The sequence below is a fragment of the Labeo rohita genome, chromosome 7 (assembly GCF_022985175.1).
Source record: "Labeo rohita strain BAU-BD-2019 chromosome 7, IGBB_LRoh.1.0, whole genome shotgun sequence".
Lineage (NCBI taxonomy): Eukaryota > Metazoa > Chordata > Actinopteri > Cypriniformes > Cyprinidae > Labeo > Labeo rohita.
In genome coordinates this window covers 6,023,060-6,040,707 of record NC_066875.1, presented here as the reverse complement: position 1 = coordinate 6,040,707, position 17,648 = coordinate 6,023,060, and the positions used below count along the sequence as shown (strand labels likewise).

The following is a 17,648-nucleotide window of genomic DNA, read 5'->3' as shown; positions in this document are numbered from 1 at the left end:
GCAAAGAGTTAATTACTGCTGGGCCTCCGATTGATCCGGGCCCCGAGTGTTGGCAGCAAAGAGGGGCCATTTGTCTCATTCATCTGCCATTAAAAATGAGGCGAGAAGGAGGAAGAGATGGAGATACAGAGCGGAAAAAGGAGGGGGATAGAGGGAATACTGCATTTGATAGTAAAATTGCGGCAGCCTGAATGCGTTCTCAAAAAGTTTGCAGATATATACCTAACAAAAGTCAGAGGAATAGGCTTTCTGGGTCGCTCTAATAGTGTGCATTTAAAATCAAAATATAATGGCAGTGACGGCTGTTCTTTTATCTCGCTGACTCAATAACCATCCTGTCAAATTTACCATTATGGCTTTTATTACAGGAAATGGAGCCAGTTTTAGTAAACAAATGCCTACTGCAAAAATAGACCAGAAAATGTTACTGATAAATTGGACGTACATATCTAAAGCAGTAACTAGTGAAAGTGGTATCAGTGCAGCGTACGGTATAGATGCTATTTTCAATGTTTATCTAGTAATGAAGGGGCATTGGTAGACCCTTTTTACTGGGGTACGAGCACCCCTGAAATACCGCTGTGCCCCAATAAAACAACACAGATAAATCCTTTTGTTAAAGGGATTGATGTATATCAACCTTAGAATCATTTTCTCTGGTAATATCTCAGCAACCAAGCCACGTGTTTTTTATCAGCTGTTTAGAATCAGAACAAAAGATGATTCACGGTGAATCACTCATTTGATCTAATTGGTCAAACAGCCCTAGTGAAAAATAAATATACTAAAATGTATTTAAAATACATTTATTTCATGCTAAGTATATTACAAATTATTTGACATATTATGTACTTAATAAAAAAATACCCTTCAATTGTACTTTTAGTATAGTAAACTGGTATATTTAAGGTCTGCTAAATTGGAACAAGTCATTTTGCACTTAATGCAGTGCTAAAGTCCAACTAAAGATATACTAAAGTGGAACTATTGCAAGTATACTTTAGGTACACTTTAAATATTTTGCATTTAAAGACGAATATTATTTAAAGATCATACAATCCTCATCTATAGTGACATAAAAACATATTTTAGGCTTGATATTAAGAAATGTGCATTGTGCACAAGCAGTACTCCAAATAAAGTTTAATTCAGTAAGTCTCAAGCAATATGTCAGTAAATATGTTAATAGACTTGAACTACACTTATATAAAATAAATGCATTTTAAATCTAGTACTTTTTTACTAGGGGGATTTGGGGAAAAAAAAAGTCTGAAAGTGTTTGCAATTCAGTTTGATTCATTTGGACAGTTCACTCTTGCACTCAGTAGTTTGCAGGATATTTTATAAGGCAAAAAAAAAAAAATCCTGGATGAAGTAGATATTTACAAATAATTCATTATAGAAAATGTCAACAATGAAGCAGATCTTTATGGAACATGCCACTTGTGAACGACTCTATACTGCCGGAAAATATGATTTATAATATTTCAAATCCAAAACAGCATAAAAAAATAATATATATTAAAAAAAAAAAAAAGAGTATCAAAATACGGGCACCTTTTTTTTTTTTTTAAAGGAGGTCTGTGACCCAGTATTCACTCAATGATCGCAAATACACAAGCCCTCAGCACATCCTGATTTACGCAAAATATATGTTCAGATCTGAATCCCACACCATAATGCATTACAGCAGCTGGCCTGCTTTCCCTGTGAATTTTGTGAATGTGCCGTTCCCCTTTTCGCAGCATCCTTCCAATTAAAAATGTCCTTGAGCTGCTGCTCCACGGCCTTTGGCTGATTGCTGAGTAGAGTCCGAGCAGTGCATGCAATCAGCGGCAAAGCACGAGGAGCGATAGGCTGAGTGAAAAAAGTGCACATACACCAGTCCAACACTGTAAAACAGGGATCTGAGTGTGTGCGCACGGGTTTGGGGGTTGGGGTTGAACTCCTGTTCTGCAATTACAGCCCATCCTGCGTGGGCCCCTTCAGTCCAACACTTAAGGGTTGCTGTGATTCCTGACAGAGAAGGTTATTAGTTTTTATTGAAGGAAATAGGTGCTGGGCGGCTTGAAATGGTGCAGTAATGTGCGGGGGGGATGGAGGGGGCACTCCTGACCCTGCTCTCCCTTGGGTCCTATAGAGTCGGCTGAATGTCGGACACGTTGAGCCCATCACGCCATTCACGATTCTTCTCCAGCGTCCCCCACTCCTCGGGGTCAGCGTACCTCTCCATGGCCTTGAACTCAACCCCACCAACCTTTCCACCAGCCCGCTCTCTTTCTTTCTTCACGCTCTCCATCCCTGGAAACCTTTTGGCTTTGACATTTTCAGCTTCTGTCCAGCCCCTCATTATGTCTCATCCCTGTCGCTGTACTAATCAATACATCTGTGTTCATTAATTAGCTCTTCTTATAGGGACGTACAGTTTTTTATTCAGAAAAATGCTGTCTTTAAAAAAAAAAACTTGAGGAAGCAGTGTCGTGTAGTACAGGGCGGCGTTTATCCACGCACTACTGAAACATATCATGGTCGCAATATATTTAAAAAGCACCACAAAATTCAAGTTATGCACTATATTTCATGTCTTCTACAGCTATAGCGTATACAAGAGCTGTAAGCAGTTATTGACTGAAAATCTCCTCACAGCTCTCAAATATTTTTCAAAAAATATATATAAACCTATATGTTTATGTCATAATCAGCCACCAGACATATGAGAGCCACTGCAATGTGACATGGCATCTTGAGGCGGCAAATGTTTGAGTGAGTGTTATTGAGACTTGCAATTTTAAAGTACTTCCATGGTGTACATTTTGTAGCCTGACAGCTGAAAGACAGTACAGTTGAAATACAGTAGAATGACTACTTTGAATCTGTAGCATGTCAGTCTACAAGCTGCATTTACATTTAATCATTTATCCAAAGCATCTCACAAATGAGTAACATGACAAGCAATTTGTCATATACCCAACATTCATAATACACAATACCAGGCTTAGAAAAAAACTACATGCTTCATAATAACAAGCATCTTTCCCAACATGTGAAGAGTAAATATGGACCCAGAAAAAAGCAGCAGAACTCCATGTTTGCCTTGTACGCTGTAATGACCATTCTTATATGTCTCCTCACGTGTGTGTGTGTGTGTGCATACACACACAACAGACCAAAAGGGGACACAGAAGGCCATATTTGCCTTTGTGCAGCGGCCGTCGGTGTGTGTACACTGCGGTGTGTGACGTTAGTTCAGCATGTGTAAGCTATGATGTGTCTGCGCCCCTGATGAAGTGAAGTGCACAAGTCTACGTCCAGAGAGCACGCGTCCATGTGGCAGCCATCTTGTGTCCATCTTGTTTCCTTTCTGATACAGAAGATCAAGTAACTGTGAGCTATCAAACACTACATGTGCATGCTAAATGTGCGTATGTGTGTGCTGACCTGCTGTGCTCATTAGTATTCTAGGCAGGTCCCTCTGCCACTGACTCTCTGCTCAACCAATAATAATGGCCTGATGGGAGTCTGATGGCCACAAGGCTTTCTCATGTACACACACACACACATACACACATAATCACCGTAAAGCACACACACATATGCATCCAAACTATAATTCAAAAACCAGTCCACATTTGATTTACACAGTCGCTGCAGACAACAAATGGTGTATAGGGTGGGTTTTTTTTTTTTTTCATTTTTGACCAGTTAATAATAGAACAGAAGAGAAATGATGGGAAATCAAGGATGAAAGGCATAGGGAAATGTTGCAAGCGGTACTGAAGCATAATATGCCCACATAAGCGCCATAGCTCAATGTATCCAACCCAGACTCATTAAAAAAAAACGTGCCTGTGGCAACATCTCTGGAAAATGTTATGTTGCTTCTTGCATATTTTGCAGCACTTGCAAAGTGTTTTTTTGCACCAAAAGCATGTTACATTTTGTCAGAAACAGATAGATGTGGCAACATTTTATGTTGGTTGTTGTACGCATTGCAGAAGTTCAGAAATTAAGTTCAGTGAGTGGTGCTAAAAGGTTAATGCTCTATCGCATTTGAAAATAACATACCAATTATACTAAGCCCTAAACGTAACCAATGCTGTTAACAAAAGGAAATTTAGGATAATACAGATTTTCTGAAGCAAACATGCCATCTTAGCTTGATTTTACAAGTCTCTAAGTTGTTTCATCAACAACTGGCGTAAAACTTGTTTCAAGGTACTTGTGCGCTCTAAATCGCAATGACGTACCAGGTCAGTTTACAAGCAAATTTACTACATTAGAAAAGTCGTACACATGGAACTGATTATGTAAATCAAATACAAAATGTATGTGCCCGAATCCAAATACCATTCGGAATGGAAATGAAGTGTACTACGGAACCCCTAAAGGGGATATATCAACCCGATCTCACAGCAATTTCAAATTCATTCGACCTGGCTTGTACAAATTTGTATGTTTTGTGAAAAATCATACAAATTTAACAAGGTGGCAAATTCATGGCAATTCATATGAATGACCACCCCTAAACCTACCCCTCACAGAAAACGTACAAAAATTGTACGAGTGAGGTCATACAAATTCGTACGAATTGGACACCTTGTAAAATACATCTGAATTGGTTGTAAGATAACTTTAGAATAAATACAAGATAGGAGGAAAAATATATTTCAATACTTTCTCTCACAATTACATAGAGTAATTATACTGTATATACAATAGCGGGTATCAGGGAGAATGCATGCTTGTGTTTTACTCTCACTTTCAAGATTAGCTATCAAACAAACTCTGTGTACACTACGGAGTGGCAGTAGTTACCACACATTTTACAAGATTAGATGTTTGCCAGTGGTGCTCAAGATCTGCAAATCATTTGCCCTCATCCAATCAGTCATCTCTACTTACTCCGTTTATGTGGTAAGTGAAATTTAATGTACTGTAATGTAACAGGCTACCACTAGCAAGCGGCCAAACGTGTCCCTTTAGTGGCTCCGTAGTACATGTTTTTAATTTTTTCCGCACCTTTACAGATACAGATTCACACTTCAGGCACGCTCCTTAATTGATAATCTGCCCCATTAATATAATTTTTGTGATAAAAAAAAAATACTTTGCTGTTTTACTGCCACTATTGTTCATTTCAGATAGAAACTGAATTGTATGACCAGGTACATTTTTGGGGTTTTGCAAAAATAGGCATAGGCAAGTGTTTCCAAAATGTGAACCACATTAACCAGTCACAAGGGTCAATTTTTTTAAAATTGGGAAATTTATACATCATCTGAAACTGAAAAAAGAAGCTTTCCATTGATGTATAATTTGTCAGTATAGTACAATATTTGGCCGAGATACAACTACTTGAAAATCTGGAATCTGAGGGTGCAAAAAAAAAAAAATCCAAATATTGATAAAATCGCCTCTAAAGTTGTTAAAATTAAGTTCTGCATATTGCTAATTAAAAATTAATTTTTGATATATTTACGGTAGGAAATTCACAAAATATGTTCATGGAACATGGTCTTTACTTAATATTCTTAAAAGAAAAAAATCAATCATTTTGACCCATACAATAAATTTTACTTAATGACTATGACTGGTTTTGTGGTCCAGGGTCACATATGAAAATATGTTGAATGTGTCAGAGCACAACTGACCAAGTCAAGTCTCTATTTTCTTTTAGTCACACTGATTATAATTTGAAAATGAAAATCTAAATCAGTCTGTTGTAACATAACATTAAAAAAATCCTGACATACAAACAGTGGACTGCGATAATAGCTACGTTTTTAGCATTTTTAGGGGTGCTTTTTTCTCAGTACCTCTTGGGACACAATTTGATCAATTTATTCATCCTACAGAGTTATTGAGTAAGCAATTAAACGAGAGGTTTGGCTCCTTTTCGCTCTCTGCTGAAGTTGCCGCAGTTATTCGGACTGTTTAATTGCCTTTTCCACAAACGACGCTAGTGAACCGCTGCCCCTCTTAGCTGATGGGCAGGAAGTGAAGAGAGGAGAAAATGAATGTCACTACACAGCTTGTAAATTAAAACAAGGCCGACAACAGGCTCTAACTTAACCGAGGAGAAGATTGGCCTGTGTCTGGAGTATTACTACTCATTTAGAATCCCTGCCCACCGCAAAAACCTTATTAGTGTGTGGTGTGTTGTGCTAAGTGAGTGTGTTATTAAAACTCTGAAGTATTTCTTCCTAAAACCAGCGACAACCAGATCCAAATACAGAAAGAAGGGCCAAACGCAACAAAACTTTCACAAAATGTCTGAGCTTTATCTTCCTGCGCTTTGTCTTTCTTGCTCTCTCTCCCTCTCTTTCTCTTTCTGACCGCAGGCTAAGTGAGTGCCGGGCCGGGCCGGGCTCCCTCAGTGGCGGCTAATGTTCCTGACCCAGCACTCCCCGAGCCACCTCCAGCCCTCCAGGCCTTTGAAGGGCCGGCCCGCTCTAAGGTCTCCTGACGGCTGGTGAGGAAATTTGCAGGAACAACTGGAAGAGGCCTGTGTTTATTCAGCTCCCTTTAATGAGGAGAGAGAGGGATTATCACTGGCCTGGATCTCCCCTGGAACGAGAAGGAGGGGAAAAAACAAAACAAAAAAAAAAAAAGGGGAAACGAAAGAGAAAACGGCCGCTCCACATGTTGTTCTACCTCTGACCACTCCAGCAGATTTTCGACACAAGCGAGGGAGCGAGGGAAAGGGAGGAGGGAAAAAAATGAGAGAGCGGGGCCTGCTGTGCCCATGTATTTCTAGTCCGCTTTCTGCACTTCCACATCCAGATGTTCCTATTGCAAAACCAGTAGGGAGGAGAGAGAGACTATTAGGACGTGGTTTGGCTGGTTTTGGGTGGAAGAAGGTGGTGGTCCAACACCTGGCCCAGCCACAAGCATGAGTGGCCTTTACAGTTCAACTCCTCATGGTGCTGTTTATCGCATGGTGCTATCATAAGGGGAACGGGGGCTTCCTGAGTCAGTTATACAAGCTATAATGTTTTATTATTGCAGTGTTTTACACATAGTTTTATTGTAATTGTAACTGAAGCAAAGAATGGTGTAAGCTGGCGTAAAGATCCCTCACGTGGAGTCCTAGTCTCACAAATGGAGCCTTCGTGTGTGAGGATTAAGATTGAAGCACAATACTTCAGAAGTTATGGAAAACTTTCATGGATCATGTACATCAGGGTTGTGTAAAGTTCAGAATTCAATACATGAATGTGACTTTGAACTGAATTGGCTACACCACAACGTTCAACGACATTTAGCACAAGTAATGCATTCTATATTTTATATATATATATATATATATATATATATATATATATATAATTTTTATTTTATTTTATTTTATTTCTCTTTTTTGTGTTAAAAAAGGCAGCTATGGTTGCCAGTACTATATGATACCAAAGTTTTTCAAAACTTAAATTTAAGATAAAAAGCCATATATTACATTAACTTAAATAAAGTGCCAATTTTATTTATTAATTTTTTTTTATTTTTTTTTTTTTACTTTTTTCACAGTTTTTCACTGGAAATTTGTGACATTCTTGTTCATTTCCAAAAATCTATTTTAAGGTTTTTTACACTTTTGCTCAAAAATTACAAACAAGTTAAAGTTTGACAATTAAAAATAACAGTCATCTCAATTTCTTTAATTTCATTGTTATTCCACATCCTTATATCTGGATTCCAATTAAAATTCTGTGTCCTGTTTGTTACCTCAGTTTATTTTAGGCATTATCAGTTTAATTCTTTTTGTTGTTGTTGTTGTTATTGAGCTATTATTTTGACAACCACATCTAAAAATGCTACATTCATGACACTAAATTCAAGACACAATGCAATGACCAAAGGCACCCAATTATTTAATTTAATTTAATTTAATTTAATTTAATTTTATTTCATTTTATTTTATTTCCGTTTTTTCACTGCAAATTTGTTACTTGTTCATTTCCAAAAATGGAAACGAAGGCTTTTTACACTTTCTGTTCAAAACTTACAAACAAGTTCAACGTTGGACGATTTAAAATGCCAGTCATCTGAAGTTCTTTAAATTGTTATTCCACGTCCTTATATCTAGATTCCAATTCGAATTCTGTATCCTATTCGCTAACTCAGTTTATTAAAATTTCACATTTTTTTTTTAATCAAAATTCAATTTTAGGAATTTAGGAATTTATAAGGCATTATCAATTCAATTCAATTCAATTTTTGTTGTTGTTGTTGTTGTTGTTATTGAGTTATTATTTTGACAACCGCATCTAAAAATGCTACATTCATGACACTAATTTCAAGATGCAATGCAATGACCAAAAGCACCCAAATGAAAGCAGCACAGATGGAACTCGCTCTACCACCCCACCCCTTTCTAATTTGATTCATCTCTTGCATATTGAAAGGCACAACTCCAGAAGATGTCTAGTTGTTGAAAGCAAGCTGACCGAGTTCTCTTGAACAGTGAGACAGACAGCACCAGTGGATCAATAGCAGTGTCTATTGTCCACTCATTGAGGAGAGCATTAGGACTGCTCATGCTGTATCATGCGTCCTTCACTGATGCAGGTCAGAGGTCAGGAACTCTAACCCTACAACACACAGCTTACACATGAGTCGAACTCGATCGCCAGAGGCTGTAGCTCTGAGCTGTGCTGAGCAACTGCCCCTTCCTCCACTCCAGAGTGGAAGTGCAAACAACCCACCGCTTCATAATCCAAACGACAAGATCAACCTCAGACACACAGGATGACCTTTGGCCTTTGACCTCCGTCCAGTGTCTCCAAGTTCAAGGCTAGGCTGGGGTGAGATACAGATAGATTAGAAGAAGGACTTGAAGAGCAGACACATGGCCAGCAAAGACCCACGGACCAACATTGGTTTAAAAATGAAGAGACTGTTAGCCTGTGTGTGTGTGTGGTTTGCTTGAAAACATGTTGCCAAAACACTTTCACTCTCCATCTGGCTCCCCTTTGAGAGCGCGGGCCTGTTGGTTTACAAGTCTACCACTTCAGAGCCATAAAACTGCACTTGAGTGGATTAATAAATTAAAAAAATAATAATAGAATGCCACTTCATTGGTGTTGATTAGCAAAACCACATAATGTTGATATCCAATTATGCGAGATTGCCTCAACATCTGTTTTTTACACTGAAAGTGTCTTTAAATTTCTCATAAAAGAGAGGCTGATATTTATATGGTAATTACTCGCTTGCATTTAAAACAGTGGGACTTCAATATAAAGTATTACAAAGCAGCACTCCTTTTAGGATCATATGTCTTAAAGGCAAGTATGAAACCAGAGAGATGTTTTCAAGCATCAATAAAACAGTGGAGAGCATTTCTGCCTTCTCACCTTGAGGGAAATGAACTAAACTCCCCAAAAAGTTGCTAATTATTATAGGTAAGCTCACATGCAAATTGATCCTTTCTAATAGAATAGGAATACACGATAACATGTTAACACAAATACTTGCGTTTAAATTTTATACCAAAAGCACAGGGTTGTATTTTATCAATGCATGAATGTTCTCTGTTCTTACTTTCCCTTGCAAAGACGTGACATTTTGTCACGTAGTGGCATGCCATTTTTTACCCATAATTCTCAGTGAGTGACAGAGGCCAGAAATAGCACATGGCAAACGACTCCAGTGTGAGAGATCAATACTGTAGTGAGCTCCTTTAGATATACTGTCACATCTAAACCTGCACAAACGTCTCTGCCACAGTGATAATTCACTCTCCCAGCGAAATGCACTACGGACGCTGTGGAAAAATGAGACGGAAAATTTGCCCACGAGGTAGGTTACAGATGCCACGTTCGAAAATTACACACAGTATGACGACAAACTTCTTTTAATGATTTTGTGCGCTCAGACTCACCAACAGTCGATGAAGAGCAGCTGCAAAATCCCTTTCCTCGTTTCCTCGCAGACCTAAAAAGGACACACAAAGAAATAATCATAATCAAACAGCCTTCAATCAAATCTGAAATTCAATTTTCCTCATCCACTTCAATCAGCCGTCTCAAAGAAAACACCAAGGTCTCTAATCTCCAAGCTGACTGATCAACATTCTTACTCGAATACTTTCTGACTGGTCCCAATCATTTCTGGCCCCAAGGCCGTACTTAACACTATATAAAATCAGCTTGTGAATAAACCTTGTAATGGACAAGCCAGGGAAAAGACCAAATCTACATCCACGACAATAGGAGGCATATTGTACCGAAGAATAAAGGTGTACGTCGTGACAACAATAGCATGAGACCCTTGTGCTTTTAACACGTATACAAACACGCACTGGGACGAACACGCCGATATTTTGTGCCGCACCTCTTCACAGCCTTTTACTGTGCTCTTTATATTAAAAGAATAAATACAAGAGCAACAAAAATCAAATTGTAAAACACGTTGAGTACAGTTTTTCATTTTAAAGCAAGAGATGAGCACTGAGAATACATTCAACCCAGTAGCCTTAAGACCTTAAGAATATATTGACTGATTTGACACAGTTTGACAAGGAATTGTGGGAAAACATACAGAAAAACCACCAGTCTTAAAATCCTTCTGTCCTCTGTCCTTGCATTTAAAAAAAAAGCACACTGAAAACACACTTTGAAAATTTTTTGCAAAATTATAATTAACACATTGAATTAAATGTGAAATTTTAAAGTAGAAAGACTTCTTGTAAAACAGTCCAATAATCTTTGTTTTATTTACAGCTTTGAAAAAAATCTTTTTTTACAGTGCACACCATGACATATTTTAGCGCAACATCTTTACATGAGGTTTTATTTTCCTGTCGGTACATTAAAGCAGCTTTGGGCCAATGTGCTAATTACTAGCTCTTTTTAATAAGAGGGCATAGGCTCACATATACATCCAGACACAGAGACAGATTTATGGTGCCCCATGGAGGCAGTAGAGAGGACCCCTGCCTCCTGTGGCCCACCACGGCCGAGTGAGATATAGTGAGGTATTGATCCCAATGCCACTTCATTTCGCAATAACTATTACACAATATTCGCTTGCCCGCTCCTGGCCACTGATTTATACTGCCCTGTTATTTGCATTAGCAGTAAGTGTTTTTCTATACCAAGGCTATGGAAGGTCTTCTCAACAGATGAAGAAACACACCCACAGTTCATCAATGCATATTGTGTGCACATGCATACTCAGGCAAGCACCTTTTTGCTCTATTTAAATGCACATGCATCTCCTGAAGCTCAGGGAAATTTCATTGCATGGATCCAGGGTTAACTAAAACTAAAAAAAAAAAAAAAAAAAAGTAAAAAATAATGCACCAAACATTTATGTGCACCTTATTTTCCAATTCAGCATCAATTAAATAAATCGGTTTATAGCATGGATATCAAATCTAATAATAATAATAATAATAATAATACTATTTATTATTACACAATAATAATAATAAAAAAAAAACTGTCATGTAAAAATGACAAAATTATTAGATTTTATATTTGAGGCAGGTCACCTTATGAAGGCAGTCATTTTGAGATCACATGATCAGATGGATACTACACATTTCATCTCAATATCTTCTCATTTGTGATCACTTTTGCTCAGGGAATAAATGAACTGACAGCGAATAGCACATTTCTACAATTTCATTATAAACTGAAAACTTGGTTTTGCGTGATGCTGCAACTACTGCAACAACTGCTATATCAGCCACCGCAGCATAAAACTGAAATACATGACACATGGGTTATTTTTTTAACCAAATGCTGGGTTTAGCCAGTCAGGTCATTTTATTGGGTTATTTTTAATATTTTTACCCAGGTGCTGGGCTATTTTTTTTTTTTAAACCCAAATGCTAGGTTCAACTTGTTGGGTCATTTTATTGGGGTATTTTTAATAATTTTTCACCCAGTTGCTGGATAGTTTTTCTGTAACTAAGTTGCTGGGTCATTTTTAACACAGGGTTATTTTTTTCTACCCAACTGCTGGGTTAAGCCTGTCTCTGATGGAACAACCCAACTGCTGAGTTACAGTCAGTCAGAGCGCTGGCTTTTTAAGTCCTCTACAGGAGAGACCGGTTCTCAGCTCCACCAACTTGGTGCACTTCTTCAGCAAAATAAAGGTATTCTTTCATTCTTTACTTGTGCTGTAAATTGTATTATTTTACGCAACGCAACATAAGGACTAGATGTCAGTCAGCTGCATCAGCAGCAGTTGTTTCGCAGGATGGAAACGCCTTTTGCCTTGCATAAAATAAATGGATTTTATTCATTATTGTACCGAGTTTAATTTAGTTTGATATTAAAATATGTTCTCTAATGTTAGTACAGTTTTTTTGTAGGCAGGTTTTGGAGTCAGTCACGGCATCTTTCAGCTACGAGTGAAACATGAAGCCATGATCTTAAATTCGCAGTAACCCCGGCAAACAGCAGCCCTTCAGATTCCAGCTCAGATTTTGGCAACACACTGGCATGAGAATTAACGCTATTTCAGCAAAAAGCGATTACAAAGAATGGTTGAATACACTAAAATTACAATGCTACTTTTAGATGTTATCATTTTTATGTCAAAAATGCTTGTAATATTGTAAACCAGGGGTTCCTGGAGATCTACCACCCTACAAAGTTTAGCTCCAACCCTGATCAAACACACCTGAACCAGCTAATTAATCTCTTAGGTAGCACTTGATAAGTACAGACAGCTGTGTTGGGCTGGAACTAAAGTCTGCAGGTAGGCAGATTTTCAGGAATAGGGTTGGGCACTTAGGCCTTGTTGTAAACTATGCTATATTCACCCAAATAAATTCTGTCTTCCGTGTGTTCTTGCTTAATAATAAATGTTGATCTTTTGATAATAGCTGTTGCCTCTAGTAATTCTGTTTTTTTTTTTATAAGTTCCAGTCCATTTTAAACCAGCAATAGAATCATTTTTAAACAATAGTTGACTTAAATAAAATAACCCAGCATGTTTGGTAAAAACATTTAACCCAACCAGCTGGGTCAAAATAACCCAGCAGTGTTCTGTCCAATATTTACCCAGTGCTGGGTTGCCAAATAACCCAAGTTGGGTTGTTTTTAACCCAGCATTTTTAGCTTGTACACTTACCGACTTGGTAAACAGTAACAGAAGAAAAACGGCCATTGTACACTACACGATAGGATCATACACTACAGATTTTAAAATTGTTCCGAACACAACAAACTCATGCAGAAACATGCGCCTTGTTGCTAGGAGAAGCATAACACATGAAAACAATATGTGTTTTAAAATTGGCTGAAAATATCAAACATGTTTGATCTCCACTGACCGGATGGAATCAAAGTCTCAAGCTAAAAAAAAAAAAATAAATAAAAAAAAAAATAATAATAATAATAATAATAATAATAATATTGAAGTCTCTGACCATCATACACTATGCGATTTTCTATTTAATCTGTCAACTCAAATTGATTTTGACTCTGACTGTCAGCAACTAGCGTTGACTTCTGCAGACTGAAAATCAGCAGAAAGTCAGGGTAAAAACTGTATAGTGTTTTTCAGGCTTAAGCCTGAAAATGCAGGCTGCTGTAGTGCTTGTGATCTGTGATCGGTCAGTATCAGTCGTTTGTGATCCACGCAATCAGTGACTACAGTCTGAAAACGGCTCATAGTGCCAGGCCTAAGTCAGCAGACCACCTAGCGACAGGGGTGCGTATGTTCAAGCCGAACGCGTGCCGAGCTACGAAAAGGGAGGGGTGGTTGGAGCCACGTGCCGAGCTGAAATTCTCATACACGGCCCCTCTAGAGGCGTCTGAGGGATGCCCGCCCGGCTTGCCCACTCCACGGCGCTAAACAAAAGCACTAAGCAGCCTTAATTGCTACTTGGCTGTTTTGCATCTGGAGGGTGTCAACTCGGCGGTGATATGTAAATCAGCAGCCCCGCCTCCTGCTCCCCCACCCACTGCCCGGGCATAATAAGCTCTTTATCTGCATACGGGGGCGGGCAAACGGGCAGGCTGGCTGCCAAGTTTGAGTGTGGCAATGCGGAAAAAGACACTTGTTGCCATAACGCCAGCCTGTTATGCCAAGTAGAGCGGCACGCAGGCAGATGGCTGGGCTCTGCTGGCAAGCAGACAATCAGACGCTGCCACTTTAATACCAGCAGGAGAGAAAAGGCACGTGGCGCTCGGGTCCACCCTGACTCAGCTCCGCGAGCCCACATTCACTTCATTCATGAATGGAGACCATTCATATGCACGGCCTAGGCTAATTTTATGCTAATATCACCAAGGGGAGGAGGCAACCGAGTTAAGTGGGTGTTTGTGTGTACTGAGAGTTGTCGTTGGGTGGGTAAAAGGTCTGAGTTAGTGTACTAAATAAACGCAGACTTAACCAGAGGTCAAGGCAGAAGAGATTTGTGTGTGCTACTGTCAAAAAAAAAAAAAAAAAAAAAAAAAGGTAGTTTTTTATGAGAACTTTAATAGAGCTATAATGATTCAGTTTTATTAAAGAATATCATAAGTGACATCAATATAGATAAAAGATTAAGAGCAATTAAGGGCTTTTAGCTGGCAGGCGAATAGATTCATGCTTTTTTTTTTGTAGATGGAGAGGAAATTAAATTTTTGGGCTATTGAAATTTAGTGACAAAATGCATATTCATTTTTGATTAACTTCCAGCGGACCAACGCTTGGCAGTCACAGAAGTCATTTGGCTGAAAGATATCAATATTAAATTAAACCTCACAGAGCTACGACATTCAAAGACTCCCAACAACATCATTAGCTTTAGCAGGATCATATGTACTAGGTTTAACCTTCACGTTGTGTTCCGTTTGTTTTCAATTGTCTTTTTCTTGAAAATGCTAGTTAAAGATATAGCACTGGACTATAGCTTACAGCGCTCACAGAGGGTATTAAAAAATAAATAAATAAATAAATCCATCTTATTACACTTGTGGTGTTTCTAGTCAAAAATGACTGGCCTACAAAAAAACAGACACTGCAGCCAAGCAGATTCAAACACTAGCCTAAATAAAAATACAATTAAATTCTATTTTTCTGTTGTTTTTAAGTAATTTTTATCATTACAACAATATTTAACTACATATACATTTCTAAAAGTGTGCGATAAGCAGAGTTTCCTTTTCTATGTGGATCTATTTCAATTGCTACTTTTTGCTACTTTTTACCTCACAGTTGCTTTTTACACAGCATAAATTATCACTTTTTATATCTTGTAAAGAAAAAAGGCTAAATTATGAGATATTAAATTAAATTCTAAGTTAAAATCTCACAATTTAGCCCCTTTTCTTTACTCTGACATCTCACATTCTGACTTTTTCTGAGTTAATCTTGCAATTAATTTTTTTTCACCACAAAATAAAAAATAAAAGGCAATTGTGACTTTTATTTCACAACAGTTAACACAACTCTCAAAATTATTTTTTGTAATATTGTGTGTATATCTCGCAATTCTGAGTTCACATCTCACAATTAAAAAAAAAACAAACAAAAGGTTTTGAGTGAACATTGCTAGTATTATCCACAACCAATTTTTGTTTCACTCAAAAACAGAGATGCATAAGCTGAAATGAATAAGGCCTAAAACCAATTAGTTTCAATACAAAATCTTTGCTAATTGAAAGAAAACAAGGTGACAAAAAGATTGAATCAAAGATTCGGTGATAATATTGCATTGCAAGAAAGATTTGAATGCAGTTTTTAAAACGCTGGTCATTTTTTGAACAGGAACACTAAATAAGGATTTTCAGTACAGCACAAGGTTTAAAGGTAAAGGGTGATGAGCTGAAATGCTGAGCTATTACTCCAGTGTGTGTGTGTGTGTGTGTGTGTGTGTGTCAGCACAGGGCATGCTAAAGTCACATCCCCTGGAGCTTTAAGTGTCCCCACGCTCACACCACTCCCATCAACATCTCGCCTTAATGCATTTTCTATACCTGCCCGTGTCTCAGCTCTATGGACTCTCCAATGATTTAGAGGCAGCAACAAACCTGTCCCATTTTCAGACGGACATTATTGATAGACTGTCACTTCAGATTGTAGCTAACTGCTAATGGTTATTTTATAGTGCATATGTCAAATCTGATGTGGAGTGTGTTCGATTATTTATTTATTTTTTCCATTTTTTTCCTATTCCTTTTCTCTTTTACACCATGATGTTTTCAAGCTGGTGTACTGTAGGTAAGTTACAGCTAATAAGTATCTTACTATGAAAATTTGACTTGACATGGCATGCAGTGGTTGAGTGTAAAACAGCAGCCTGTCAAGAAGTGGACATAATATGCAGTGTAATAAAACGCTAATAATACTAGACCTTGCTAATACAAAAATCTCACTTCGAATGACAAAATGAGAATGCAGTGAACATATCATTTTATATTAATACAATATAATTATATCTCACCTTGGCAGATACATCCAAATATTATCCAATATTATCTTGATCATAGAAAACTATTGAACATACAGAATTTGTATACAGGAGATCAGTTTTATGATACCAGTACAGACTGAGTATATATTAATAATGCTTATGTGTCTGATTTGAAGATCTAATATACGTTTTATTTATGCTTTGACACAATAATATTTTTTATATGCAAAATGCATAGACATTAGCCTACTACAAAAGCACATGCATTCAATTTTAATAATAACAATAATAATAATAATATTAATAATAATAATAATAATTATTATTATTATTATTATTATTAATGCCATTATATTTATGATAAGCTGCTTTTTAGACAAAAAGGCATAAATTATACTTTGTAATTTTTTTTTATTTACAGTTTATCTAATCCTTTTTGTGACCATGTATAAATCACACGTTTAAATTTTTATTTTATTTTTTTTTTCATTATTATTTTTTATTATTTCATTTAATTTAATTTTATTTTATTTTATTAGAATGAATAGCTGTATGCTTTTTTGTGAATTAATATTAGGTAGCCTACTACTACATGAGGTATTCGCTGTAAATAAATAATTATAAAAATTATATAAAAAAATAAAGCTGTAAATAAAATAAAGATTATTGGAGTACATTTTACAAGAAAATAATATTTTAGATTTTCCACTTAAAACATTCATGTTTAATTTAGTGTGTTGCTTGACATTTCTTTGTAATTATGCATGAAAATTTACTAGCAATCTCTTGGTGAAGACTGTTTCACCACATTTTTTTTATGTGTATATAAAACAAGAAGAATAAAAAAAACCTAAAATATGAACTTTAACTTCACCCTAAGATATGCACCAGTGTTGTCATAGATTAACCCATGAGACACCCTAAACAAAGTGCGGATCATCATGTGTGTGTGTGCGGCGACTAGACGTCCCACTTATGCCTGGATCTTGAAGGACCCCAATTTTGTGGGTATTAATGAGAGCACCTGCTCAGGAAGAGGCTTCAGTGTCCCTGGATCACTTTGTGTATCAATGCCTGGCTGACTGCATGGCTTTTTGTTTCACCACTTGAATCATCAGAGTCGTTTGAAATCAATTTAACAATCGTTCCTGAGAATGATTTGAGTATGTAAATGTGGCCCGGCGGTGAAAAACAGGGTAAGCAGGCAAGGAGAGAGAGAGAGAGCAAGAGAGATGCAGAAGTGGCAGTGAGCATCTATTACTGCATTAAAGAGTCGAATCCTTTAATTCCACTC

The 17,648-nt window shown here is 37.3% G+C and overlaps 1 protein-coding gene across 1 annotated transcript in view; it reads right to left on the bottom strand.

Moving 5' to 3' along the window:
• The window catches only part of zfhx3b (zinc finger homeobox 3b), a 365,216-nt gene that overhangs the window by 210,583 nt on the left and 136,985 nt on the right, over positions 1-17,648 (bottom strand). Inside the window, exon 2 of the mRNA XM_051115453.1 lies at positions 9,878-9,930. The gene's annotated coding sequence lies outside the window, so the exon portion shown is untranslated. The remainder of the gene's footprint in view (positions 1-9,877; positions 9,931-17,648) is intronic.